We start from the raw sequence: 12,594 nt of genomic DNA, 5'->3' as shown, positions 1-12,594 counted from the left end.
ATTTTTGGTAGTATCATCCGAGTACAACTTTAAAATTTGATCAAACTTCAGGCCTTTTGTTCTGTTCTGTAAAAAGAACACACAGTGATAGCCGCAGGTCACTGCCGAAGGGTGTTGTAGCTGTCTCTTCTGGAATATTATTTCATTGCCCTGACGCCATAAAAAACCTGTAATTGTTTCAGGTATCCGCGGGTTGTCCGGGTCTATGCCGTATGAGTCAAAAAACTCTCCAGGACCATTAACTGGTAGATAGAGGGCCAGCCAGTGTTCCCCAGGCATCGTGTGGGGGTGTGTGTTCACCACTATTCCGGTAGGTCTTTTGGTAACAAGGGCCCTTGGTAAAAGGTCGCAGGGATAGACATCTAGAAAGGTCTTATCTCGTTGTAATACGCTTAATAGCTGCAGCGTGTTCATGTTCACATATAATCAAAGAGGACGTTTCTGCTATGGTTGATTTCAATCACGTTGTCAAATACCCCGTATAAGAGCATGTTAATAGTTGCCGCTAGGGGTTGGGCAAAGCGGATCTCTGCTCGAAGATTTCCAGTCTTGATCAGAGAATAATGTTCCGAGCAGCCATGATCCGGTGTCAGATCAAAGGCATATAGGGTGTATCCGTGTCCAAATTCGTTAGGGGTGATGAAAATGTCTTGGTCCTTCATGGCTTTTCCGGAGGTTTGTACCAACTGCATGTACTCTCGGACATAAAGGCCGTTTGCATAATCCGGCTGGAGGGGCTTTGCTGGAACTTGCACCCCATCAACGTACAAGGCGATAAAATTAACATTGAAATGTTGGAAATTGTAAGGGTTTTTGTCATAGGCTCCGCTGAAAGCATCATTGTCAACAAAAGTAATGACGAGCTGTTTCGGCAACTGTCCCAGAAAAAGGTTTTCTTGATTGCACACAAGGCTTCCTGCCGGTATACTGAACACTTTCATTCCCACGCGTTCAACGGGGTATTTTGCATTAGATGCAAGAAGGGCCTCTGCGTGTCCTATGCGAACCCCCGGGGACACTTTCACCCTTTTGACAAACAGAGAGGCGTTTAAAATATCCACTTTGTACCTCTCTCCATCATCACCACTCATCAGGCAGAACGTATCCTTGCTACGGGTAAGTTTGATTTTCACATCTACACCGTTCAGTAACATTTTCTCCTGAAAAAATAGCTCATTATGCAACGGCCCCATCAGATTCCATTTCTTGCTGGTCCCTGTGTGTTCTGCTCTCATTCTAAAGCCCCAGTTTCCAGTGTTGTTGGCTACGGTGGTTTGTTCCATGGCTGTATAACCATCTCTATAAAACCCGCCTGCCGCGAATTGGGTACTCATGCTGTCGGAGCCGTAATTCATAAGCAGCTCTATCATGGCCCTATAGGGGTAGCAGTTGTTACTCTGACTGATGAGCCGGTCCCCCAGGGTGACGTCCAGTTGGCTAAAGAGCGCTGCAATGGGATAATTTACAAAACCCACTTTAGCATCCGCGGCGATGTTTGTCCCATTTGCTTTTGTGATCTTACACACCACGTAGAGCAAGGTATTGTTTAAATCGAGATAATCTTCACTGTTGCCTGTTACATAAAATTCTATTTGACCGTTGGGGGTTATGGCCGCTAGAGGGGGGACTTCTATATACATACAGCTTTCCACGCTGGTTTGTGTAGGCGATAGTTGAAAAATATCCAATTCAGATTTGGCACACTCTTCGGAGGAGCTGTGAATGAAAGCCATTTTAAAAGATGTCTCCGCGGACGCGCTTCAGACCCCTAATCTTACGGCTTGCTTTCTTCTTCTTGCTCTCAAGCTTCTGACGTTTTTTGGGTGGTAATCCGCTGTTTAACCGTTTAGGAGGACCTAGGCGTAGATGACCCGCTTTTCGCTTAACTCCACCCCTTCTTTTCAGGTATGTGAGTCCTGAGCCTTCTTGGGGTCTCACTTTTTTCATAACATGACCCACGACGTCTCCGGCGATATTATGCACGGCGGTCTTAAGGTGCGGCTTAATGAACTCAAAGCCTCTCCTCAAGAGGGGAACAGCCTTTCGGAACAATCCACGAAAAATGCCGCCCAGCCCCGCCCCGTACATGTTTACAGATCCGTGAAAGCCAGGGATGCCCCGCCCTGCCTGGGCCTTATAGTACGCCCTATAAACATTGACATCTCCGTAGTCTTTCAGCACCACCATTTTAACGTTCTGCTGTACTCTTTCTAAACACAACCCTTTCGGGGGCGAATATGCAACCGCACAACAACTTTCCCCAGAGTGAATGGCACGGGTTGGTTCTGGTCCGTCTTTATTTCAATGGTTATTGTGTTGATGTGATTCTTGCTCATCAGCACGTAATGCGGCTTGTCGTAAGTAATTGTAACACATTCGTAGGTTTCTCCCTTGACGGGGATGCAGCGTAACAGAGGTACAGAGTGGTCTCCCACGATTTGGTGCTCGATGATATCTGTATAGACGTACAAGGAGCTGAAACCGCCGTTAATGTCTGCAGCATGCGGTATTTTCCTGACAGCCACATACGGAGGGGCCCCCAAAATGTGGGCTAACTCCGTCCCCGCCGAGAATAAGTAATTTTCAGGGCCTGTGAATCTAACTTTGCCCATGACGGTGTCGTAGGTCAACCACGTTTCTTGTAGGTCTATAGCTTGTTTTATCGTATCATTCATGTTCTTCAGAAGATCAGGAATGTCCTTGTAATAGCCCCTGTGTAAATGAAAGGTCCATTTCTTTGGCCCCTCAAAAATTGAAAACGGTGTATTTTTAAGGAGTGTGTACCAACTCCGAGGATACTGTATCTCTGCTAGACCAACTTCCCAAACACCGATCAAATCTAAGGGTTTGGGCAACATTGTCGTATAACTGGCGTTTGTATTTTGAGAAAAAACCTTCTTACAGGCATTACTCGGGAGTGTGATGTAAAAACCATGATCCCCCATTTTGCTTCTCAGCGCCTAAACAACCTTAGAAATCTCTGAGGCAGACACCCAGCTGTTAAACTTGCTAGGCCAACCTAACCACTTCACTAAGTGGAGTTTTCTTCGACCACGGCCTTTTGTGTCCAAAATCTTTTCAATTCTGTACAGTCGATCTTCCCGGTCATTGATCTTCTGCAATTCTTCAGGATAGAAAGTACCGATTATGGCATCCCCATCATAATCCGTCAGATGGTATACAGGCCTCTCTTTACCTTTGACAACACGATCTACGATAAATATCTCGGTGGTGAAATTCTGCTCATACCCCTTATCAAATACGCCTTTGCTTTTAGAAACCCTCACAAGGTCCCCTTTTCTGAGTTTTGAAACTTCTTTTTTGGTTCCAACAGAGGGCTCATAGACTCTTTTCCAGACCAACAGGTCATTATGATGATTCACATCTACAGGCCTACATTTAATAGTTCTATGAATGCTATGATTGTAACTTTTAAGGATTTGCTGCAATACATCCACATACCTGTAGGTGTTTTTAGCCGTGAAATACCTCCACATTTTTGTTTTTAATGTTCTGTTAAACCTCTCAACAACCCCCGCTTTGACCTCATTATTGGTGACAAAATGCAGTATTCCATATTTCTTGAATAAACCGGTTACAGGTTTGTTTAGAAATTCACCGCCACGATCCGTCTGTATTTTGTCAGGTTTTCTCCCGTCTTGTTTGAAAACGGCTTCAAAGGCGCTGGCCACTTCTTTGCCTGTTTTACCTTTGAGCGCTTTTACCCAGCCGTACTTAGACAGAATGTCTATACAGACCAGAATATACTTGTAACCATTGTTGTGCCGGGCATATTGTTGCATATCAACCAAATCTGCCTGCCATTGAGCATCTACTTTGGAAACCACGGTCTTATTTCTTTTAAAATGAATTCTAGCAGGTCTATGCAACGTATAGGCATCCTGATCAGACAGCCATCGTGAAACATCTCCGAGCTTCAAGGTTTTGACCTGTTTTTTGGCCTCCCTAAAGAGAGGCTTGAGACCTCCAAAACTCCCCGCTGCTGAGGGTGTGTAATAGATATTGTGCAGTAATTTTTCCCGTGCATCCTGCTCAGCCATTAGCACTAATATGATCAATGTATGGTACAATAAATGCTCTTTATTAAAAACAAATCAGTATATTACAAAAATTATACATTTTTTGTTTTTGTTTTTATTCAATCACGCATGTTTGGACAACAGTAAAAATGACAATCGTATACTTGTTGTAGTGTTCGTTTAACAATGTCTAGATATTGTTCATCTGTCGACCTCAATAGTCTTTTTAAAAAGTTATATGACTCGTCAGAAGCTGTTAAGCTTTTAATAATCTTGTGTATGTAGATCAAGGTTCGATTTGTCATGCAGAGCTTCTTAGTTTGGAAAGCTGTAATGGTGATAACAAGGATAACTTTTTTATAGCAAAGTTTCGAACATATCTCGTTCAACATCTTGGAATAGTCAGCATCGTTCCAACCTATGCACGGGTGCGCTTGTTGCCCACACAGATCTTCCTGGCATCCATAGCACCTTTGAATCAGATGTTCAGACAAAGCGTCTTTTAGCATTGCGAAGAGACAGGCCCTTGTAAGGGCCTGCATGTCCTTGTGTTTTTTCAGAGAATAGCCTCCGGCTTGGAAGTACCGCATCTCCTAAAAAAAAAAAAATTCAAAAAGGGGTTTTTAGCACACGTAATAAACATCTATAGCGCTCCTCTATCAACACCTTACCCCAGGGGTTACCTACCTGCGTTTCAGAAGTTTTCTCATTATAACATGATGTTTTCCTAGGATGACACTGTCCGTCAGGTTCTTCAAGCCGTTTTAATGCTCCTGGAGGGCCGTTTTCACTGTCGGAATCTGAACTCATGTAACGCTTTCGGGGTTTGGAAAGGGTCATGCAGTCCGTGACCTTTTGCTCCTCTGGCTTATGGACGGGCTCCTGAGCTTTGTTCTCCTTCTCCGCCATGTCTACAAAACCGCAGGACCTTTGCAAAGAGCTGACAGAGCGCGCAGAAGTGTCCCCGAACCACGTTTTTATAGCCTCTCAGCAAACTCCCCGGGGCTTTCCCACCCTTGCAGGGCCTAGGGACAAGCCGGGGCATGTCCTACGACCACCCCTTTTCCAGCCAAGGCCCTCCAACCGCTCCCCATTGGTCTACGGGGTCGTGGGGTGGCACGCAACCTCGGGGACCAATCCTCAGGCCACCCCAGGGTCACGGGGGACCCCTGCCTCTAGGAAAAGGCTCCTATAGGCTCACGGGCCCACCCGAAATCCCTGACGTCACGCAGGGGGCTGGGGCAAGCCGAGACATGGTCTACGACCACCCCTTTTCTAGCCAAGGACCTCCAACCGCTCCCCATTGGCCTACGGGGTCGTGGGGTGGCACAACCCCTCGGGGTCCAATCCTCAGGCACCCCTAGGGTCACGGGGGACCCCGGCCTCTAGGGAAAGACCCCTATAGGCCCACGGGGACCCCCACAACCCCTGACGTCACCGTTCGGACCACCCCTTCCGCCGGAAGGGGCCTGGGTCCAGCCTAGGCGCCGGAAGTCCCTCCCCTTCCGGTCCAGGGTCCCAAAAGGGGGCGTGGCACCTGTCAAAATTGAGATTGAATAAAGCTACCACTATCCTACTACTGCTGTAGACTCTTCTTATGTAATATAACAATGTAAAACTAGTCTCTCGAAAATTACTGACATCCCCTACCTCTCCTCCAATTAATGACAGAAGTTTCCTTGTCTCATTTTGAAATTGACATGTTTTAAAAATGGATATTTGTTTAGCTCAAATCTGAAATGTAGATCCTGCTGCCCTTGAGTTTCTCTCTCTGAGCATCTTTCCCACCCACAAGAATCTCTTAATACAGCTTCACACAACCTGCCATTTCCTTCCAACCCAACTGTTGAGGGTGATGGCTTTACAAATGGCATTTCTCTTAAAGATTCCTTTCTTCACCTGCTCTTCGGTATTTTAATGAAGTCAACCCCATTTTTCATCTGGTGAAAGGGAGTTTGTCATCCCTATAAACACTAATGGTTGAACATTTTCTAAAAATAACAATATATGTATAACTTTTTTTAAAAAGTCTTATAATTAATTTCTTCTTTAAACTCTATGCTGTACACTAATGCTACAATCTGTAACGCAGTTGCAGGCTTCGGTTTATCATCTCCCCAGCTTCTTGTGCTTATGATTTCAAAGCCAAAGCTCAGAGCTACAATAATGGCAAGGCAAGTAAGCCTCTTACCTGTGGCAAACAAAGCTGAAGGCTGCAGCAGAGTGGGGTGTGGAGAGTAAATATGTCTCTCCTGTTTCAAGCATGCTGTGCCATTGGGGAAAGGATGCGTTGCTATAACAAAGTTAATCCCTACGTGGATGGGCTCACTGCTCTTAGAAGGGAACAGGGAGTCTTCCCCTCTGTAATCAATTTCAGCACACAGAAAGTGAAAAGTTGGAAGGGCAGTAGTTCTACTTGTATGTAGGCACCGAAAGATTTGTATGGCTGAATATGTTACATTTTAATAGGAGGAAATATGCATTCCTCTTAATGTGTGATCTGACCTATGGCACCAAAGAGTCATGAGAAATGTATAAGTGCAATTAACAGATAAAAAATAAATAGAAGACCCTATACACCCACCATAAATGAAGACAAACAAATAATGACCAAAAAAACAAACAAACACCCAACCCAAGACATGACAGCAGACAAGAATAAAATTTAAAGGCGATGTGCCTATCACAGGATTAGGAAGGCCTCCTTGAAAGGCATGGTTTTAACATGTTTCCTGAAGGACAAGAGGGAGGACACCTGGCATACATCCACAGGAAACACATTTCAAAGCATTTCAGCCACCACCAAAAAAGCTAGACTCCTAGTGGTCATTTTCCAGCTTCCCTTGATACTTGGGAAGAATGGGTGGTCTGGGTAGATGATCTTAAGGAGAGACTTTTCAGGATTCTTGGCTTCCATACGAAGGGGCTCTGGGGGACTATATTGGTTCCCTGACAACTTGCACATATTGCTATCCTCAATATGTCAAGGAGAAAGGAAAGAGACAATCTGAGAAAGGTTCCTCATTTGAAAGTAGAGTTTGTAGTTATATGATGAAGGCAGCACTTCTCATGAACTGCTAACACACATATGATGAAGTGAGAACGGTCCCAGGAATGTTTTCAGTTTGCCATAAGTCTGTTCCCTGGTTTCGTCAGAATAGACTGATGTGGCTAGTCTAAATAGTCTCAGAACTCTAACACTGGGCACAAATTAAAAAAAAAAAACGAACCAGGAAGTTCATCAAAAATTGCTGGTTCGTTGGAACAAAATGAAACCCAAAAATCTTTTAGCAATTTTTGGTTTGTTTGGTTCATTTGCCCATTTTCTCCACCCTTGCCCCCAACAGTCTGTTCCTATCAATTAGAAACACTAGGTAACCCTGGGAGGAACCTAGAGACTACTGGATTGGCAGAACAGGCAGCTAAATGTGTGGCTCAAAGGACTCTGGGAAAGTTGGTTGTTCTTATTTACATAACCAATTCACAGGAGCCATTTTCTCCTCAGAGCTATTTTTGCTAGTCAGAGGAGCCCTTCTACCTCAGAATCAGGTTAACTCAGCTCTCCAGTGGCACATCGCTTCCCTTGTCAGGCAGTCCCCACTGCTGACCCCTAAACAATCTCTGTGCTTCAGCTCAGACCTCCAGCGTGGCATTGCCCATGGGGTTTGGGGAAAGGGTTTGGCCCCTCCACAGCCCACCTCCTGATGACCAACATCCTGTGTCAGGTTCCCTGGCAAGAACCACTTTGAAATTTTCCCCAGGTCAGCTGCTTTAGGCACTGTCCCAGAGGGACCTGCTTGGATGTATAATTCAGACATCCAAAACCCAAACTTCACCAAACCTGGAAGGGGTTTACAGGTGCATTAGGGAAAGCTTCTCTGTGATTTTGGTGTCTCTAGGTGGTTGGGGGCCATTCAAGGTTTCCTGAACTTTCAAACCAAAAATGAATGAATTAGTAGCTAATTTTTTGAATAAGGTTGGGAAGTTTGTGGTTCATGCTTTGTAGATTTTAATGAACCACAAACCACAACCAATCACCATTTTGCTGGTTTGTGCCCATCTCTAGTGGCTACTCTTCTGGATATTGCTATATGGCTTGATTCCAACTTCATAATAAGTACATGTAAGTTGGGCAAAGAGCCAGGTTCTAGGATCCCACACTATCTATCTATATATTTATTTATAAACCAAATAGCATCTTAGATTGGTTCCTTTCTCCTGGGTGGAGGTAAACAAGTTAGTTTGTAGCAGAAAAAAACCAGTAGAGGGTCCTGTGGCACCTTAAAGAATGACATGCTTTATTTGGACAAAGCTTTCATGGACTGTGGCCCACAAGTGTCCGAAAAAGTTAATTATGATCTATGAAAGCCAAGTAAAACTTGGCTGTTTTTGAGGTGCCACAAGACTCTTTTGCAATGTCTTACTCAAATATGGAATAAATTGATTCATCTGAAAATAATTGTGTCTGAGGTGAATAAAGCTTGAAAGTTTGTAGAGTTTGTGGGGAGGTTAGAATTACTTGGACACCACAACTAGCATTATCAGTTTTTGATAATGAGAACTGGGGGGTGGAGGTGCTCTTCTAAACTTTAGGGTGAGGTAATATGTAATGTGACTTCTTTTTTGTGAGGCTCTTTGCAACTTTCTTACTAACATGTATGATCCAAATTTTGCAGACGAGGGAATTTGGCTATCTAGTAACTTTTACATGTGCCAAATATTTCAGGCACCTTTCCAGAGTCAAAACTGTACCAAAACTCATTTTAAAATGAATTTTAGCCCTCCATGCTTTCAGAGAAAGGTTTTTAAATCTCATTCAGAGAGGCAAATCCCTTGGTTTACAGTTATTAAGTGATAAATAACTATGTGACAAGTGGTGCCATAAGTGGGGCAGTTCTCCCAACCTTAGCCTTCTAGAAAATATAGATGTTTAAATCGTTACTTCCTTTAGAAGATTAATCATTCTTCTGAAGGCCATCTAAATGCATATATTCAGTGCCCCTGAACACTGAGTGTGTTGTCCTGTGTGCTAAGTGAATTACAGATTGCATTACTTCAGCAGGATGAAAAATTAAAATATGTGTATTGAGAAAGCCTCTGCTGTTAACTAGGACTAAAACAAAGAATAAGTTGAGTTTCATGAACATGGCGGAAGGCATCATGAAGAAGGCAGATACGAGGTCCTATGGTATTACAATTGTAGTTTAACTAGGGATGATTTCACCCCTTCTGTTGTATGCCTCTAACTTTTCCGTTACTTTTATAATTATAAGGTTGCAGCCTCACTAAACAGTGGATGAGGACTATGACATGCTTCAAGTGTGCCATACATGGGTCCTGTGCTGCTGAATGAAAACCATTAAGACTTTTTAAAAGGAACTAAAATATATTTATTCATGTTTGATACATAGAAATACAGAGCTCCTTTTAAAAAAATGTTATTGTACTGTAAAGCTGTGTCCAGAAAGCCTTTCTTCTTATGCGGTTGTATTTCTTGTCAATAACACTGACCCAGTCTCTGTGTGATTCCTAGTTACACTTGTGGCTCATGGCCAAAACAGAGTGGATGCCATGGTGAGTTGTTCTGTCCAGACTGTGAACCAATGGCACTTCAGAAAGAAAAAAATGCCACTTTCACAACTGGCAAAGAACTAATGCCTGAAAAAGTAAAAATACAATGAAACCATTAACTATTTAGAATAGGTTGAAATGCTTAAAATAATAAATCTTTCATAAGTTTCTTAAACTGTATAGATATATTCACAGAACAATTTATACATGCTCCAATAATTCTGATTTGGTTGACTGTGTAATTTCAGGACGTTTGACATGTATTAAATCTAGATAAAACAATAATCTCACCTGTCACAGGATATTCACCAGGAAACACCTGATCAGCAGCCCAAGCAATTCCAAATGGAATTAATTTGTTTACATGAGCACAAGAAAGGCTGGCCTGAACTGCCAGTTGCAGCAAACCACTAGCTAGATTTGTTCAAGTCAGATTTATACATTACCAACAAAATTTTGGAAGCTAGATCTAGAATGGTTATACTTGCAAAGAAAAGCCATGCAGAGTGGCTCCTTTTGTTCACCAGTCTTGCTTTCCATCTGGACCAGATATAAAGAATTAAAATGGTCAGTAGGACCCAATTTTTACAAAAATACAACATGGTTTCTGAAAAGTAGAAAGGTTTTTATATCATTCTCATTACACCTAGATTTGGAACATTAGAATGATAGCAAATGTGTTCTGTTCATCCTTTCTTCACTATTTAAAAATAACTCCCAGTACTCCTAGAGTGAATTTTACTAATTTAACTTCTGGCAATCTAAGCAAATTTTCAGGAAAGAATGCATGGAATGAAATAAAAATGAAATTAGCATAGCTAATAGTGTTCAAGGAATTGTGATTAACAATTAAGTATTCGCTCCAAGCCAATAAGACCTAAAGTTCATCTCCATAATTAGAAACCATCAGCCATCATGTAGTTAAACTGATTAGCGCATGCATCACTGAGAAGAGAGTTTTCAGGGGTGATGGCTAAAAAGGGGACTGGTTAATTGATAGATTTGTGGCCTTTAACTTTCTCTGGTTTTAAGAGAAATTAGGTCCTGTATCTTTTGATGCTTCTACCTCAGAAGTCCTAGTTCTAATCTTGCAGTTGTCATAAATAGCACGCAGTAGCTTGGTAGCATTGTCTTAATAATCAGTTAACTTCTCAGTGCACACTAATTACTTTCTGAAATCTGCTACTCAAGCAAAGGTTAAATATAATGTAGCTTTATGATTCCCCCCCCCACATAAACACTTGTTGTAATGCCCAAGGATATGGGAAATCAGTCATGGAGAAGTATAAAGATGAGTGTTCTAATATTGGGGGGGGGAGGGTTAAATGGAGTGATGATCAGCAAGTTTGGCAGAGATATAGTGGAGAGTAGGCTCTTTCTCTGTGCAAAACTTGGGGAGGTTGGGGCAAAGAGGTTTCAAGGTATACGTTTTTAAAAGCAAAACTGTTTTACCGCAACCCTCATGCAGGAACAAATGACCATAAACATCTTCAGATTTAAAATATCTCATACGAATTGGAAACATCCGTCTTGCTTATCTTGAGAGAGAATGGTTGGTCCCACCTACTTTTTATTAATTTGGAAAGAATCCAAGCCAGAGAGGCTGGCTGAAACATTGATCCTCAAAAAAGACTTTTCAAAAGAGGAAAAACACTTTGTATGAGCACGCATGAATACAGGTTTACTTTAAATAAAGAAATGTAGAGAGTCCTCTGGAGTGGAAGAGATTTTGCTATGTATTTCCAGGGAATTAGCACACAATTTTGTAGGTGTATTCCCTGTACTTCTGCATTACAAAAAGCCCAAGGCAATTTGTTCCAGCCCTGAATGCTTTCAGGATTTCTGACACCAGACTCGTGACACAAGTCTTCAAGCAGAAAATCAGCTCTGAACTTTTGACATTGTCCATCAACAGCTTATTGTGTGACAAAGTCCTCTCTTTCCACTGCTCCCCAGCAATATTATCTTGCCCAGTAAGTCCTTCTCTACACCAGAGCTGCCCATCTGCTGCTGCCCCCCAGCCATAAATGGATCAATGCGGCTGGGTATTTCCAAGAACATTAGGATGCGATCAGACAGTTGGAAAGGCGCATGTCTGATTTTACTGGGAAGAGAGTAATCTCCCTTAAAGCAACCGTTCTGTCTGCCACCCATCCCCGGAAAGTACTAGACCTATAGCTGGACCAAAAGGTTCCAGCTTGGACACAGGTTGGAGGCGGGAGTGCTGATCCAACAGCAAAGCATAAGAAGCTTTTTTATGGTTAGACCAGCCATTCTCAACCTCTTTTTTTTGCCATGGCCATGAACACAGTATAAAAGAAACAAAGGCCCCCATTGAAAATGGCTGAGTTAGACTATTGATCCATCTAATCCCTGATTGACAACTTTGATTGGCAGAACGTCTCCAAGATTTCAGGCAGGAGTCTTTCTTAGCCTTTCCTATTGATTCTTGGTATTAATGGCTTGTCTCTCCTCCAAGTAGACTAGGACGTGGTAACCCTGAGGAATCATGTCTAAGCCCTCCCTCTCACAGAGCTGAAAAGAGCAGGTATAGAAACACTATATATAACTTAGTATCTAGTGGCTGGTTCTGGTAATACACATTGGAAACGTGTATTTGGGAAGTCATTTAACATTTTTAGTCAGTGGATATGTGAAACTACGGGTATTGATCTTATGGATAGCATGGTCTTAATGCATTAATGAGGCCTGCTCCTGCTTAGCCTTCAAAATCAAACATATCTGGGTGTCGTACTGGACCATATCATAGGCTGTGGGCAATTCAATAAGCATTCTATCCATTCCGGTATACTACGCTGACACTTCACAAAATCCTGAATTAAGACTCTTCATAGGCCTGTTACAAGCCAGCCCATTTCCCCAAATCACAGACAGGATGTTTCAAGAAGTTTGGAAGACAATGCATCAAAACTTCAAGGAAGTATGTTGAACACATCTTGCTGGATTTTTCAGACATGTGCTA

Source organism: Pogona vitticeps, chromosome 3, assembly GCF_051106095.1.
Source record: "Pogona vitticeps strain Pit_001003342236 chromosome 3, PviZW2.1, whole genome shotgun sequence".
NCBI lineage: Eukaryota > Metazoa > Chordata > Lepidosauria > Squamata > Agamidae > Pogona > Pogona vitticeps.
This window is presented reverse-complemented; position numbering follows the sequence as displayed.